Source organism: Rhinatrema bivittatum, chromosome 2 (genome assembly GCF_901001135.1).
Source record: "Rhinatrema bivittatum chromosome 2, aRhiBiv1.1, whole genome shotgun sequence".
NCBI classification, from domain to species: Eukaryota; Metazoa; Chordata; class Amphibia; order Gymnophiona; family Rhinatrematidae; genus Rhinatrema; species Rhinatrema bivittatum.
The window spans coordinates 474919533-474935848 of NC_042616.1; positions in this window are offsets into that span (position 1 = coordinate 474919533).

Here is a 16316-nt window from a genome sequence, read left to right on the forward strand (position 1 = left end):
CACACTTCAACACACATTCTCCATGGGCCAAACTGAATGCTAATGCAGCAAAACGTTTTGAGTGCAGAAGTTGTGTTTCCAAAAGGGAGTACTACTTAAAACTCTTGCAGGGAAATCCAATGCCAATGAGGACATTAAGCATTACCCCCTGATCTGGGCAGCATGTCTACTTTTGCGCTGGAAAGTTAACCCCTGGTTAAAGCTACATTTAAGTTTCCAGCATTATTACTATAAGAGTACAAAAGTAAACACAAAGATAAAAAATAGTCCAACACACCCCTACTAACTGGGATAATAACTGACCTTTCCAGGTAAGTGGCAGTAACCACCACTTACTTAGATATCTTATCAGGGATGCCTCCACCCTCCTTCTCTAGTTAAAATGTACATTTCACCTTAACTAAATACAGAGTTTACATTTTCTTAGCATCTATAAACTTCCAATGCATTAGCATATCATTAGTTTACTGCAAAGGAAATTGTTAACAATTAATAATTTTCATGTTAAAAAATGTGTACGGAAATCCTGCGCACATTTGATTAGCGCTAATATTATTGCATCAGCCTGTTGAACTCTTCACCTTAGGAAAGACAGAGGAATTGAGACTCTCAGTGCAGAGGCACTGTTAGCATTTTTGTCTGCATTGGAGGGATTTTTCTGCCCAAATAAGATCACCCCTGGCAACCTAGGAAAGACTATTAATGAAGCTCTAAAAAAATAAAGGACACAGACACAAAGTTGAAAAAATGTAACAAATATAATTTTAAAAAAATGAACCATATACATATATAAAATAATACAAATTGGACCAACTCGGAAAAACTAGGATCCTAAAGTATTTACAAGAACAGAAAAAAGGGTCAGGGCAGTAGGGAGGCCAGGAACAGCAGATTTAGGAGCCAAGTTAAGGCTAGCAGCACCAATATCTGGTGCCACTGGGCCTTAGCTTGGCATGCTAATATATCAGCTAGACCCCTTAATAGCTGCTTGCATCCCGCTCAGCTCTTCCACCATCATCTGCATGGCCTCGCCAAATAGACGCTGAGAAACTCGCTCATTGCCTAGAGTGGTTGCTCCAGATGATGAGCCTGGTTCTCCAGCCAGACTGGCAGATGATGGTGCAAGAGGCAGAAGGTGATATGGGCCTCCCTCAGCCAGCAAAGGCTGGCCAGTCTGTGTCTCTGCATCCCTACTTCCCTGGTCAAAAAGGAGAAGAGGCCTTATTTGGATAGTTAGAGTGCGCTCTGACCCAGGGTACACCCTCTGGTGGTGGTGGACTGTCATCACTTCTGCTTCTACTGATGGTGGCTGGGGTGGGGGAGGACTATCCTCCTATTCCTCCTCTGGTGACAAGTTCTCATCTGTGAATAGAATAGCAGTAGTATGCTTATTGTGTGCTCCTATTCTATTAGAGACTATTGCTTTAGTTGGTGAGGTGTAGGGCAAGAGAAAAGCTAATAGGTATGAGGCTATGATATCCCATATGTGTTGCCTAACACACAGAAAAATCCTTTAATATTCAGAATACCTATTTCAGCTGTAATGTGCTATTTGATTGACTCAGTGACAGGGCTTGAAGTGATGGGTAGTGGTCTAAATAGCAAGGCATAAGGCTATACATAACTTGTAGTGTTAGATAGGACCCATATTATTTGCATGTAAATAAATGTTAGAGTGGTTCTGAAAAACCTGAAGGTTTCCCAGCTAGTCCTGAGGATACCTTTCAATGAACACCGCATGGCAGAATTTCCTGTGACCACAAGAACTTTCTCAATGTATGTATAAATGAGGAATTTTGTAAGCTGAAAACAGAGGCAGGGTCATGCAGAGCAGTAGGCCAATGTGTGTGTGCTGCTAGAAACAGGACCATACAGAACAATTGAATATAGCCTTGATGGCTAAAGAAACAATTTACTTCCAGTCCCACCCCACTGAGCTTGCAGCCAGTCCAGCCACCTCCTATTATGGAGGCACAATCAGCAGGCCTTCTTCTTTAGGTCCTCAATGTATAAAAAGGAATAGATGACAAAGTTGAGTGTGCAGTATAACTGTTACTTTGACCTCCACAATGGTTTGTCATCATTTATCCTACTAATGTCTGAAATGCATAACATGGTTCATTGTACTCCATTACAGTACAAGAAGTATATCTGCACAGGCAGCCTCCATAAAGAGTCTTAATACCCTAGGTCACTATTAAGGCAGTTGTACAGTGCCTACAAAGGAATAACGATTTACATAGAGGGGACAGCTTTGTGGAGTACAAAGAACCATGCAACAGGTCCTAACAATGTATGATATTGGCTATATATAAACATTAAGGGGTCGATTTTAAAAGGAGTGTGTGCACGTCCATGTGCAAGCACATGGACGTGGATATTTTATAACACGCGTGCATCAGTGCTTGAGCTGTTCTGTTTGGAGCAGGGACTTTCATCGTCTCTTTACTCGGTTGTTTTGGGCTCGATGAACACCCATCTACATCATGAAGGGCTCGCTCTGGGAGCTGGCTCACTGGAGGTAGACCGGGCAGAAGTTGAACCCAGTCCCCTCCCAGAGCTTTCCATCTCTCTCTCCCCAGAGGAATGATCTGCCCCCTCCAAACCAGAAGAGGCTTGTGTGCTGGTTCAGCTTTGGGGACAGGCGTCGGCTGGAGACGCCGATGATGCCTGGGCTCTCCTTGACATCCCCGACCCAGTGAACGCTGTTTCAGAGTTTACCGAGGATCTCAGGATTTTGGGGAATCAACTGACTACATTGCTTACAGGCATTATGGAGATTTAATTTCATCGTTTCCTTCTTTCCAACCACTGGAATTGATAAGGTCTTCAACAATAACTATTGAATCTGTTTGAGATGCTATACAGATATTAAATAACAATATTTCCCACCAGATTAAGCCTGTTGTTAATTTCCTGAGCCACCTTGAAGGCCATATGAAATTAGTGGAAACTGAAGTGGCTACTATTAAATTAAATTATAATTCCTGTAAAAAAGATCTTGGAACTGTGACTGATTTGCAATATATTGTTAAGGAAAATCAATGGTTTTCTTCCCAGTTGGAACATCTTGACAATCAAGTTTGGGGGAAAAATCTCCATTTTATTAATTTTCCTAAAGATCCAATGGTAGCCCACAAAGAAATGTGGAAGAAATATTTGGTTGATATTCTGAAGTTTCCTGAAAAGGAGTTTCCACCTACTTCATGTATTTACTATGGGGCGGATTTTCAGAGCCCTGCTCGCGTAAATCCGCCCAAAACCGGGCGGATTTACGCGAGCAGGGCCCTGCGCGCCGGGAAGCCTATTTTACATAGGCCTCCCGGCGCGCGCAGAGCCCCGGGACGCGCGTAAGTCCCGGGGTTCTCGGAGGGGGGGCGTGTCGGGGGGCGGGCCCGGTCGTCGCGGCGTTCCGGGGGCGTGTTGGCAGCGTTTTGGGGGCGGGTACGGGGGCGTGGCTACGGCCCGGGGGTGTGGCCGCACCCTCCGTACCCGCCCCCAGGTCGCGGCCCGGCGCGCAGCAGGCCCGCTGGCGCGCGGGGATTTACTTCTCCCTCCGGGAGGCGTAAATCCCCCGACAAAGGTAAGGGGGGGGTGTAGACAGGGCCGGGCGGGTGGGTTAGGTAGGGGAAGGGAGGGGAAGGTGAGGGGAGGGCAAAGGAAAGTTCCCTCCGAGGCCGCTCCGATTTCGGAGCGGCCTTGGAGGGAACGGGGGGAGGCAGCGCGGCTCGGCGCGCGCAGGCTATACAAAATCGATAGCCTTGCGCGCGCCGATCCAGGATTTTAGTGGATACGCGCGGCTCCGCGCGTATCTACTAAAATCCAGCGTACTTTTGCTTGAGTCTGATGCGCAAGCAAAAGTAGGCTGATCGCGCTTCTTTTAAAATCTACCCCTATATACCATCTTTTAAAAAGGGTGTTGCTGACTCTAAAGATATGTTAGTCCTTTCTCCTATTGAAAAGTCACCATTGGATGTTATCGTTCTTCTGGAAACTTCTCAGACAGATTTGGTTAAGCTAGCTACTTTGATAGTTTCTTTTTTGTTGGAATCACACAGAGATTGGATTCTTAAAATGTTCTTCTGTCATAGGTTGGAACTTTTCCTGAACATGAAGATGCAAGTTTTTCCTGATTTGTCTAAGCAGGCTCAGAAAAGAAAGAGGCAATTTATTTTATTTAGACCTAAAGTCTTAGAGTTGGGAGTTTTCTTTATCTTAAAGTTCCCCTGTAAATGCATTATCAAATATCAAAATGCCTCCTATACCTTTTTTCATCCATCTCAGTTGTCTGCTTTTTTGAGTAATAAAGTTTCTTCAATTTCTTTTTCCTCTCCTAAAGCCTAGTTAGGATGTATATGTCAGTATGTTGTTCATTCATCATATAGGCTCTTAGGTAAAGCCAGTTTTTCCTCTCTTTTTTCTTTAATTGGAAATTTCTTGACGTGGTGATATTGTAATTCCCTATATTAAAGACTTGGATAGTGGTGGGGTTTTTTTTTCTTTGTTTCTTTCCTTTTGGTTTTATTTTTCTAAATGTAATCTACATATTGGGGCGGATTTTCAGAGCCCTGCTCGCGTAAATCCGCCCAAAACCGGGCGGATTTACGCGAGCAGGGCCCTGCGCGCCGGTGAGCCTATTTTACATAGGCTCACCGGCGCGCGCAGAACCCCGGGACTCGCGTAAGTCCCGGGGTTTTCGGAGTGGGCGTGTCGGGAGGCGTGTCGGGGGGCGGGGCCGGAGCGCGCGGCGTTGCGGGGGCGTGTCGGCAGCGTTTTGGGGGCGGGTACGGGGGTGTGGCTACGGCCCGGGGGCGTGGCCGCGCCCTCCGTACCCGCCCCCAGGTCGCGGCCCGGCACGCAGGAGGCCCGCTGGCGCGCGGGGATTTACGCCTCCCTCCGGGAGGCGTAAATCCCCCGACAAAGGTAGGATGGGGGTTTAGACAGGGCCGGGCGGGTGGGTTAGGTAGGGGAAGGGAGGGGAAGGTGAGGGGAGGGCAAAGGAAAGTTCCCTTCTAGGCCGCTCCGATTTCGGAGCGGCCTAGGAGGGAACGGGGGTAGGCTGCGCGGCTCGGCGCGCGCAGGCTATACGAAATCGATAGCCTTGCGCGCGCTGATCCAGGATTTTAGCCGATACGCGCGACTACGCGCGTATCTACTAAAATCCAGCGTACTTTTGTTTGCGCCTGGAGCGCAAACAAAAGTAGGCTGTTCGCGCTCGTCTGAAAATCTACCCCATTATGTATTATATGCCATTTAATTTCTATTCAAGTATTTTTTTCTTGAATTGTATATGGAAATTTGCATAAATAATAAAAAAAAATAGAGTAGAGGGGCTACAGTCGACACACTCAAACAGTGCCTCCCCAGCATTGCACTCAAAACCACCAAAGCTGTTTATCATCATCCTATATTTCAGTTTCTATACCCATCAACAGCATGTGCTAGCTCTGCCCCCAAGCAGATGCAGTGAGGAAAAAATAGATAAGTGCACACCAATAGACAGAAAGACAATTTTCAGTAACAGAAACAGAAATTATAAAAAGAAATACACATAATAGAAACAAAAATAGACATTAAAGAGTAAATACTTGCTTTCATTAGAATCCTTTGGGGTAGATTTTCAGAGCCCTGCTCGCCTAAATCCGCCCAAAACCGGGCGGATTTAGGCGAGCAGGGCCCTGCGCGCCGGGAAGCCTATTTTACATAGGCCTCCCGGCGCGCGCAGAGCCCCGGGACTCACGTAAGTCCCGGGGGTTCTCGGAGGGGGGCGTGTCGGGGGCGTGTCGGGGGGCGGGCCCGGTCGTCGCGGCGTTCCGGGGGCGTGTCAGCAGCGTTTTGGGGGCGGGTACGGGGCGTGGCTACGGCCCGGGGGCGTGGCCGCGCCCTCCGTACCCGCCCCCAGGTCGCGGCCCGGCGCGCAGCAGGCCCGCTGGCGCGCGGGGATTTATGTCTCCCTCCGGGAGGCGTAAATCCCCCGACAAAGGTAAGGGGGGGGTGTAGATAGGGCCGGGTGGGTGGGTTAGGTAGGGGAAGGGAGGGGAAGGTGAGGGGAGGGCAAAGGAAAGTTCCCTCCGAGGCCGCTCCGATTTCGGCGCGGCCTTGGAGGGAACGGGGGGAGGCAGCGCGGCTCGGCGCGCGCAGGCTATACAAAATCGATAGCCTTGCGCGCGCCGATCCAGGATTTTAGTGGATACGCGCGGCTCCGCGCGTATCTACTAAAATCCAGCGTACTTTTGCTTGAGTCTGATGTGCAAGCAAAAGTAGGCTGATCGCGCTTCTTTTAAAATCTACCCCTTTATCTAGAGAGATTCTATGATTCCTGTAAAAGATTAGACACAAATGATCAGTTCTTAATTGAAAATTTAGAAAACATGACATAAGAGAAATAAATAAGACAGACAATAAGAAACGTATCTGAAGTAATTCTGTAACATTTTATGGGAACCAGTTCTAGTTATTTCATTGTTAAAATTGCCACTTCTACTAAAGATGTTTAAAGATAGTGTCAGTTTAAAGTGTAATTGTGTGCTCTATATTATTTCATTGCATTTTGTTGAATCAAAATATCAAATGTTATATATTTCAATCACATTTATTTCTAGGGATGTGAATCATGCTTCAAAGTGGTCAGAAATCGGGGGCTCCCCGAAACCGATAGGAAAACCCCACAAAATTATTCGTGGGGTTCTCTTATCGTTTTGGGGGAGGGCGGGAAAAACGGCACACCAAAACAATCCCTATACCCACCCGAACCCTTTAAAACTAATCCCTTAGCTTCCCCTACCCTCCCGAACCCCCCCAAAACATTTTACAAGTACCTGGTGGTCCAGTGGGAGTCCCGGGAGCGATCTCCCGCTCTCGGTCTGTCGGCTGCCACTAATCAAAATGTCACCGATGGCCCTTTGCACTTACCATGTGACAGAGTATCCGTGCCATTGGCCGGCCCCTGTCACATGGTAGGAGTAATGGACGGCTGGCCCCATCTTTAAAAATGGCGTGGGCCATCTAGTGTTCCTACCGTGTGACAGGGGCCGGCGAATGGCACAGATACCCTGTCACATGGTAAGGGCAAAGGGCCATCGGCGCCATTTTTATTAGTGGCAGCCGATTGCCAAGAGCGGGAGATCGCTCCCAGGACTTCCACAGACTGGACCACCAGGTACTTGTAAAATGTTTTGGGAGGGTTCGGGAGGGTGGGGGAAGCTAAGGGATCAGTTTTAAATGGTCGGGGTGGGTTTTTTGTTTATCAGCTCGGGCGCAGCCGATAAACAAAACCGTGATCAGGCCACACGAAAAAAAATTAACGATGTGAATCGGAACCGGAATTGGAACCAATTCTGGTTCCGATTCACATCTCTATTTATTTCTACAACTATTAAAATATGAAGTTTACGCCACCTGCCAGTTCAACTCTACATAATAAAACACCATTCATTTTAACAAACAGTGTGTTTATTATTAATTTCCTTTTATATACTTTCATTTTATTGATTTGATTGTGAGCCATACAACCTGGTGAACTGCCTCATAGCAAATCCTTCTAAGGGAAACCTCAAATTGGCTTTAAACACACGAGACTGTCTATGTGACTGTGCAATAGGGTAGTTCCTCCATTTAGGTGATTTACATTTGTTTTTTGTTTTTTTAATTACAGATTCTAAGAGGTCCATATTCAACTGCTGAACAACTCGGTTAGTAAATTTTCTTTTCTTTACCTTTTTTCCAAGAAGAAGTTGTCATATTTCTCCTGTTCTTCTGTCTTTGTGTCCTTGTTGGAAAGATTCTCACAGTAATAATTTTTACTGCACAGTATTGTATCTGATTTATATCTGTAATATCGAAAAATGGCTCCTTAATACAGATTATGTCCCTATGCATGTCACTTATGCTTCTAACTTTGGGTGTTAAATTACTTTTGGAAGTCATTCTCTTTCTAAGACCTCAATATACCTATCTATCTCCATGTAAACCAGAAGTTTGACTACCAGACCTTCTCATGTTTCTTATGTCACCCTCCCTCCTGGCCTGACCCACTCCATCCATCTCCCCCCTGCAATGCACCCCCATCCACCAGAGACACCTCCTTTCCTCTGGCTGCTCAGGCATCCCTACTCCTATGGTCCTTATTTGTTTGGGTGCCTCATTGTTTTCCTTCTCGTTCTTTTTCATGGTATGTTTCACACTGGTACCAATGCCTCATTAAATTCTCATCAATGACCAATTAACTCCAATTTGGATTCCTACACAGCCTCTGTTCAAATTGTAATCTCACATTTATTATTTGTTTAGTCAACCCATGTAGTTGTTCACCACAGCTTCCTTATGTCCTCAAACCAGAAGAATCCACCCCATGATCCCCACATTTAGCCCTAAACATGAAAGTATATTTAGTGCAAACTAGAGACTGTTTCAAAGGTAGGTCAAAGAAGCATATATATGTATATATATTAGAGATGTGCTTAGTTTTAAGTTTTCGGGTCAGGCAGAATGAAAATACAAACGCAAAACAAACTTTGAAATGTTTGTATGCTAATGCCAGAAGTCTAAGAAGTAAGATGGGAGAATTAGAATGTATAGCAATGAATGATGACATAGACTTAATTGGCATCTCAGAGACATGGTGGAAAGAGGATAACCAATGTGACAGTGCTATACCGGGGTACAAATTATATCGCAATGACAGAGAGGAGCACCCGGGAGGAGGTGTGGTGCTTTATGTCCGGGATGGCATAGAGTCTAACAGGATAAACATCCTGCATGAGACTAAATACAAAATTGAATCTTTATGGGTAGAAATCCCTTGTGTGTCGGGGAAGACTATAGTGATAGGGGTATACTACCATCCACCTGGTCAAGATGGTGAGACGGACAGTGAAATGGTAAGAGAAATTAGGGAAGCTATCCAAATTGGTAGTGCGGTAATAATGGGAGACTTCAATTACCCCAATATTGACTGGGTAAATGTATCATCGGGATACGCTAGAGAGATAACGTTCCTGGATGGAATAAATTATAGCTTTATGGAGCAATTGGTTCAGGACACGACAATAGAGGGAGCAATTTTAGATCTAATTCTCAGTGGAGCACAGGTTGGCAAGAAAAACATGTTCATTTTGGAGTGAAATAAAATTTGAAATAAAATATGATAAAAATATAAAATGTAGAAAAGTAAAGAAAATGTTAAAAACTAGAGATATGCTTCAGGTAAAAATTTCATGTCAGGCTTTGTTTTGGGGCCCCCCTGCGGGAATTATCAGGAGTCAGAAAAAATTCAATCGTTTTTCAGTTCTCCTGAACCATTCTGAATTAGACAATATCGTTGACATTGCCTAATTCGGGAAAAACGATTGGACATCTCTATTAAAAACCTCTTGTTAAGAGCCCTGTCTGCGCCCGTCCCGCACATGGGCCTGCTCACCTTCATGGTTCCTTGGCAGATCCCGGGTTGTCCTCCCTAGCGGCAGCTGCTAGCACTTCCAGGACCTGGGCTTCCTGCAGCGGCGGTCGCCGGGCCTTCCACTGCGCACCAGCCTCATGCCGGAGCTCAGCGTCTTTGGCACTGTTGGCCACGCCCCTACATGTGCACGTGCGAGGACCTCCTGGCCACTTGTAGGGCAAAGGGCGGATCTTAGCTCCATGGTGCACCCTGATTGATTTTCTGTTATAAGGAAGTCCTTGCCTGCACTTCCTGTCCTTGGTATGGGGTCGGCTTACTCTAGATTGCCTCCGTGCTTGTACTTGCTCCTGTTTTGTTCCAAGTCTTGATCCAGGATCTTTCTGTTCCAGTTCTGTTCCTGCCTTGTTCCTGCTTCCTAGTTCCAGCATCCTTCTGTTCCTGTTCGTCTGTTCGTCTCCCAGGTAGTACCTCCGGACTGAGTCTCTGGTACTGACCTCGGCTTGCTACTTGATCCGTCTGCCCTCCTGCCTGTCTCCTGACTCCAGTCTGTTCCTCGACCTGCCTGCCTGCTGCCTGCTCCTGACTCTAGTCAGTTCCTTGACCTGCCTGCCTATCGCCTGTCTTCTGACTCCAGTCTGTTCCTTTACTCGCCTGCCTGCTGCCTGCCTTCTGACATCCACCTGCTACTTGATTCGCCTGCCTGCTGCCTGCCTCTTGACCTCAGCCTGCCTGTGACTTTGTCTGACCTCCGGTACCTGACCTCTGCTTTGTTGACCATTCTTCGGACTGACTCCTGGACTTTGATCTCTGCCTCTCTGACCTCGTCTCTAGATTCTGGCTCTGTTTCTAGCCTTGTTATCACCTACGCTATTTTGGTCCTCCTTGTCCACATGACCTCCATTCTCGAACTTGACCGTGCTCCCCTTCTGTCTGTGGGCACATCGGATGTGCATTCTCCCAGGAGACCCTGCGAGGCCCAGCTAAGTCCAAGTGGCCCGGGTCCCTATGGGCTCCTCCTGGAAGGACCTCGGGCTTCCAGTGGTGAAGCTCTTCCTAGCCTCTGTATCCTTCTGTGCTCTGCCCCTGGGGGCAGCTGCCTCCTGGTCCCTACCAGGAGGTGGATCTCCACTGCCACAGGACAAGGGTCTACCCCTGAGCGCAATACCTCTTTGCTGTAATTGCTCTGCAGCAAATTCTTGATAAATGCTATTTACTTAAAATGAAATAAATGTCTATTTGTAGCTAAGTAAATGTGTTTGCTTATCCAATATGGTATACAGTTCTTGCCAGTTTTAATTAACTATGTCAAAATAATATCAATTCATGTTCTTTGATGGATAAAAACTAGCAAATACATTTCAGTTGCAACCATAAATTGCATCTTACTTGACATTTTCATTCTGCTTTGCCCGACTATGCTACTGATCTTCTCCTAGTCCAGACCTCCACTTTGCCTGACTATGCTACTGATCATCTCCTCGTCCAAACCTCTGCTTTGCCTGACTATGCTACTGATAATCTCCTAGTCCTAACCTCAGCCTTGCATTGCCACCGCTCTATGATTGCCACCAGCCCTGACTCCAGCTTGTTCTATGATGCCTCTACTGTCTACGTCCTGGGCTTGGCCTTTCAGGCTTCGGCCTGTTCTTGCTCGGGCACTCCCTGTCAGACTTTGATTCCTATTGGTGCCCGGGTCTCCGCCTCGTCCAGTACAGACTCTCCAGATCAGCTGTTGCTGTCTCTGGGCGGACCGCATCACCCTTTCTCCGACAACTACATACAGAGGCCCACCTAAGTCCAGCTGGCCCCGGTACCCAAAGGCTCAAGCCATGGGGAACGAGGGCTGGTATTGGCGAAACTCCAGCCAGCCTCTGTCAGTCAGCCCACTCTGCCTGCCGATGACGGGGACCCATAGGATCCCTCCTACGGGTAGCATCAAACTCACCTCGGCCCAAGGGTCCACCTTCTACATAACAGTAACGAAGCATATTTGTCAGATGGGTGGCATGTCATATACTAAAAAGACAAATATGAAGAATCCCAGATCAGAATATTGAAAAAAAGTTAATTTGTGTGCTTTATTTTCTCTTTTGCTTTAGATACAGTAGCAGTCACCTTTATGTAGCCTCAAAGTAGAAGAAAGATAGTGATCAAAGTAGAAGACAGATAGAGATCAATAAATCCGGTAAATGAAATGTGTTCTCACTGCACAAACAAGTCGTTGGAATGTTCTGTCTTGATCTGATAACAAAAAATCTATCCATTGGGAGACAGAAGTTTAGAAATAAATCATAGGAAAGCATCCTAACTTAAAGATATTTTTCTTTCTTTGTCTGTGTTGCAGGAGATTGGCAGGCAAATTTGAAAGTGTGTGTTGTAATCCAAGTTTTGGAACAGTATCTTTTAACTTGATTTTAGGTTCTGTAGAACACTGATAATGGCCTGTCAGAGCTGAAATGTTCCCATTGAATTTTAGAGCTAAAAAACATTCATATCTTATGAAGTGAGATGGTCTTTAAAACATCAGTTGTGACAGATGTTTTTTTAGTATAAAATCACAATGTTGTAAGCAAAAGACAAGAGATATATCTGTTATATCCTGAAAACTTCATTGGTTTTGAAATTCTCTCACTTCTGCTTATACTGTAGTTTTGATGTATGAAAGCGTGGACATTTTAGATCTAAACCAACCTCTGAAATACTGTAGCACTGCTTCTTTAAAAAGGGCATGCCATTGCTTTAGAAAGAGAGGTATAAGTACATGCATGAATTCGTTTTCTAAGGAATAAAAAGGTAAGGTTTCCATTTTGCCTATTTTATTATTAGCACATAAGACCAATGATGAAGCAGCTGTGGCTTACCTGTTAGACAATAATGAAAAAATGCTGGGACCGTGCCATTTTGTGCTGTCCTGGTGAATCGCATGCCAGCAGTCTGCCAGCACATGCAACTTACCTCAGCTGTTGAGCAGAAGTAAGTAACAAAACAAAGAAAATCAGATTACTTAGATGGGGAGTGGAGAGGGGAAAAGGGAGGAAGGATTGGTAGGGGGATAGGGAACTGGGAAAGGCCTGATTGCGTCACCATGTGTTTTTTTTATAAAATACTCCCCCTGGTGCATGCGCGTCAAAACCCGCATGCATGCACGCACGGGTATCGGATTTTATAACATGTGCACGGTAATGTGTACCTACACCCCCACCTCCAACTCAAACTGAAGTGTTCTGAGTCTTTGTTTTAATTTTTCTGGAGTTCTTCTGCTCCCACTTTTAAACTTTTTTTCTATGTAGCCTAACAATCACAGGGGAAGATTTTTTAAAAAAGCGCACCAGGCGCACTTTTGTTTGCGCACCAGGCGCAAACAAAAGTATGCTGGATTTTATAAGATACGAGCGTATCTTCTAAAATCCTGGATTTGCGTGCGCAAGGCTGCCGATTTTGGGCAGCCGGCGCGCGCCGAGCCGCGCAGCCTGTCTCCGTTCCCTCCGAGGCCGCTACAAAATCGGAGCGGCCTCGGAGAGAATTTTCTTTCGCCCTCCCCTCACCTTCCCCTCCCTTCCCCTACCTAACCCACCCCCCCGGCCCTATCTAAACCCCCCCCTACCTTTATCCACGGATTTACGCCTCCCGGAGGGAGATGTAAATCCACGCGCGCCAGCGGGCTGCTGGCGCGCCGAGACTCGACCTGGGGGCAGTTCCGGAGGGCGCAGCCACGCCCCGAAACGCCCCGGGCCGAAACCACGCCCCCGGTCCCGCCCCTGAAACGCTGCGTCATCAGGTCCCGCCCCCGACACGCCCCCTTCGAAAAACCCCGGGACCTACGGCGTCCCGGGGCTCTGCAAGCGCCGGCGGCCTATGGAAAATAGGCGCGCCGGCGCACAAGGCCCTGCTCGCGTAAATCCGGGCGGATTTACGTGAGCAGGGCTTTTAAAATCCGCCCGACACTCAATAATCCTTTGACACAAAGAAAAAATAATTCTCTCCAGAACACTGTAGATGTGCACCCTTCAACCAGTTAATATTTGTATCCCTTTATACTGTTAGTAATCAGCCAAGCATCATTTTACAGATGAATTTAATATATCTATCTACTCATCTATCTATAGATAGTTAGTAGATGTGCAGAGGCAAAAGATTTGTTTAGTAAGTCACCTCCAATTGTTTCATTAGTTTTAAATGAAAACAAAATATGTTTCTTCATTTCGTTGATTTATTTTTTGTTTCCCTTTTAAATCAATGGGGGAAAAACTCATCCTATTTTGAGTTTTAAAATTGGGGTATTCTAATCAATTTTAATGAAACATATGGGTACATAAGAACATAAGAAATTGCTTTGCTGTGTCAGACCAAGGGTCCATCAAGCCCAGCGTCCTGTTTCCAACAGAGGCCAAACCAGGCCACAGGAATCTGGCAAGTACCCAAACACTAAGAAGATCCCATGCTACTGATGCAATTAATAGCAGTAGCTATTCCCTAAGTAAACTTGATTAATAGCAGTTAATGGACTTCTCTTCCAAGAACTTATCCAAACCTTTTTTGAACCCAGCTAGACTAACTGCACTAACCATATCCTCTGGCAACAAATTCCAGAGCTTTATTGTGTGTTAAGTGAAAAATAATTTTCTCCAATTAGTCTTAAATGTGCAACTTGCTAACTTCATGGAGTGCCCCCTAGTCCTTCTATTATCCGAAAGTGTAAATAACCGATTCACATCTACTCGTTCAAGATCTCTCATGATCTTAAATACCTCTATCATATCCCCCCTCAGCCGTCTCTTCTCCAAGCTGAACAGCCCTAATCTCTTCAGCCTTTCTTCAAAGGGGAGTTGTTCCATCCCTTTTATCATTTTGGTTGCCCTTCTCTGTACCTTCTCCATCGCAACTATATCTTTTTTGAGATGCGGCGACCAGAATTGTATACAGTATTCAAGGTGGTCTCACTATGGAGTGATAAAGAGGCATTATGACATTTTCCATTTTATTAACGATTCCCTTCCTTATAATTCCTAACATTCTGTTTGCTTTTTGGACTGCTGCAGCACACTGAGCCGATGATTTTAAAGAATTATCCATTATGATGCCTAGATCTTTTTCCTGGGTGGTAGTTCCTAATATGGAACCTAACATCGTATAACTACAGCAAGGGTTATTTTTCCCTACATGCAACACCTTGCACTTGTCCACATTAAATTTCATCTGCCATTTGGATGCCCAATCTTCCAGTCTTGCAAGGTCCTCCTGTAATGGTTCCCAATCTGCTTGTGATTTAACTACTCTGAATAATTTTGTATCGTCCACAAATTTGATAACCTCACTCGTCGTATTCCTTTCCAGATCATATATATATATATATATATATATATATATATATATATATATTGAAAAGCAGCGGTCCATTATTTACCCTATTCCTCTGATAAAATTGACCATTTAATCCTATTCTCTGTTTCCTGTCTTTTAACCAGTTTGTAATCCACAAAAGGACATCACCTCCTATCCCATGACTTTTTAGTTTTCTTAGAAGCCTCTCATGAGGAATTTTGTCAAATGCCTTCTGAAAACCAAAATACACTACATCTACCGGTTCACCTTTATCCACATGTTTATTATTCCCTTCAAAAAAATGAAGCAGATTTGTTAGGCAAGACTTCCCTTGGATAAATCCATGTTGACTGTGTTCCATTAAACCATGTCTTTCTATATGGTCTACGATTTTGATCTTTAGAATAGTTTCCACTATTTTTCCTAGAACTGAAGACAGGCTCACTGGTCTACAGTTGCTCGGATCACCCCTGGAGCCCTTTTTAAATATTGGGGTTACACTGGCCACCCTCCAGTCTTCAGGTACAATAGATGATTTTAATGATAGGTACAAATTTTAACTAATAGATCCAAAATTTCATTTTTGAGTTCCTTTAGTACCGAAGGATGCATACCATCTGGTCCAGGTGATTTGCTATTCTTTAGTTTGTCCATCTGGCCTACTACATCTTCCCGGTTCACAGTGATTTGGTTTAGTTCATATGACTCATCACCCTTGAAAACCATCTCCGGAATTGGTATCTCCCCAAAATTCTCAATAGTAAACACGGAAGCAAAGAATTAATTTTGTCTTTCTGCAATGGCTTTATCTTCCCTAAGAGCCCCTTTAACCCCTCAGTCATCTAATGGTCCAATCGACTTCCTCCCAGGTTTCTTGCTTTGGATATATTTAAACAAGTTTTTATTATGAGTTTTTGCCTCTATGGCCAACTTCATTTCAAATTCTCTCTTTGCCTGTCTTATCAATGTTTTATATATAACTTGACAATGCTTACGTTTTATCCTATTTTCTTCAGAAGGATCCTTCTTCCAATTTTTGAAGGATGTTTTTTTGGCTACAATAGCCTCTTTCACCTCACCTTTTAACCATGACGGTAATTGTTTTGACTTCCTTCCACCTTTCTTAATGTGTGGAATACATCATGTGGAGAAAGAGACCTCCGTGGCACCAGGACTGTGGCAAAGTGGCACCAAAATTGGCATGAATAGCCTAAGGCACAGTAAAGAGGCAAAAAGGTACCAACAGTAACAGAAGTTCTCCATGGCACTGTAAGAGGAGCAAAGCAGCAACACAAGTATCAAAAATACTCTAAGGCACTGATAATAGTGGCATGAACCCAAAAAGGCAGCACAATAGGGTCAAAGTGGCACTAAGAGAGACATGTACATCCAAAAGCATCATGAAGGGAAGGGGGGGAAGCAGCAAAGGTGACAGAAATAAAACCCAGGTACTAATAGAAGGACTAAGCAGCACTGAGAGTGACATGAAGACTGCAAGACACCACAAGAAGTGGAAAGCAGCCACCCAGTGTGGCAAGTATACCCCAAGGTGAAGAGTTTGAGATTTGGTAGCAAGGCAGAGTGGCAGCAAGCTCCC